This window comes from Martes martes (genome assembly GCF_963455335.1).
Source record: "Martes martes genome assembly, chromosome: 10".
Lineage (NCBI taxonomy): Eukaryota > Metazoa > Chordata > Mammalia > Carnivora > Mustelidae > Martes > Martes martes.
In genome coordinates, this window is record NC_137898.1 from 3513834 (window position 1) to 3515576 (window position 1743).

Below are 1743 nucleotides of genomic sequence, written 5' to 3' on the forward strand. Positions count from 1 at the left end.
TGGTGCAGCCGCAGTGGGAACGAGTTTGGCCCCCGAGCAAGTGAGTCGTGGGAGGATCAGGGACCCGGCAGGCCCGCCCCGAGGGGTCACGCCCAGAAGAATGGAAAACGCGTTTGAACCTAAGATCATGCTCTGGTGTTGGCGGCAGCATCACCGGGAAGGGCCAGAAGGTGGAAAGAGCCCAAGTGCCCGTCAGCAGAGGAGGGGGTGTGCAACTGTGGTCCGTCACCCGTGGCGTATCGTCGCAGCACGAAAAGGGAAGCAGCTCTCACTCCGGCCGCGGCATGGGGGACCTTGAGGACCCGGCACTGAGTGACAGAGGCTGATTACAAAAGACCGCAAGCTGTTTGAGTTCATTTGTACGAAACTCCGGAACGGGGGCGTTCCTGGAGACAGAAAGCAGACAGGGGGCTGCCAGGGGCAGGGGGGATGCTGACGGGGACGGGTTTCCTTTCGGGGGAGAAGGTGGGCAATGTTTGCACTAAATGGGAGAAATTTCCCACAATTTATTTTTTATAAGATTTTATTTATTTATTTGTCAGTGAGAGAGAGAGAGCACAAGCAGGGAGGGGGGGAGGTAGAGGGAGAAGCAGACGCCCTGCTGAGCAGGGAGCCTGACCTGGGACTCGATCCCAGGACTCTGGGATCACGACCTGAGCCGAAGGCAGACACTTAACCTACTGAGCCCCCCAGGTGCCCCTTTACCATGATTTTAAAAGCCCCCTTTTAGACGTGAGGAAGCTGAGGCCGGGGCAAGGGAGGGAAAGGTGGCCAGAGGGCCCCACGCTGGCCATGGAGGACACGCGTCTTCCTAGGCCTTCAGCGGGGAGTCCTGCTGCAAGATGGACAGAAACCCTCACTGTCTCATCCTGGAAATCTCCAGCGAAGTGTTTTCCTCACGGACGCTCTGATGCAGCGTCCGGGTCCCGGCCGGTGTGCGGGGAGGGCAGATGCCCTCTCCAGGGGCTGCTCGCAGGGTCTAGTCCCCTCCTGCGTCTGTGCCTGGGGCACATGGTCTCCAGGACATCGGCTGCTTTTGCTTCCTGGCACCCGGCACTCCCCAGTGCCTGCGGTCCCCACGCCGGCCGGCTGACCCCTCCCTCCCACTCCCAGGGCACCTCGAGCACTGGCCATCTTGGGCTACGGGGACAGGTCCGGGGATGCTCATGAGACCCGAGCCGGTCCAGGGACCGTCGGCCCTGGGAGCTTTGCTGGAATCCTGGGTGAGACACAGCCTGGAGCCGCTGTGTGGGGGCAGGGCGGGCGCAGAGCCAAGGTGAATGCCGGTGGGAGGCAGGATCCTGACCCGGGTCTAGCTGGGCCCCGCGAGTGGAACCCCAGGCCTTCCCGGCAGAGTGATCTGACCTTTCCCTCGTCTGAGTTTTCGGTAGGATGGGGTCACGTGCCGGAAGAACCTTGTGGAACACATGAGTTCTGCGAATTGTAGCTGCCCCGAGGGCTGGGGTGGGAGCCGCTGGCCTGACCAGGAGGTCACTGGACACAGGAAGGAGGGTGAGCCAGAGGCCTGGCTGTGGCAGGGCACCCCGAGAGGGGAGTGTGGGGGTCACATCTTTGCTCGCCGTGGCCTTGGCATCCATGCCTCCCCGGAGGGCCATTCAGTTGGGAGAAAGTCCAAGCTTTGGCATCCCCAGGGGTGGGTGCGGCTCCTGCCCGGCCACTCGCCAGCTGTGCGACCTTGGGCAGGACTCTTGTCCTTGAAGCCTCTGACCTCACCGGCAAGCT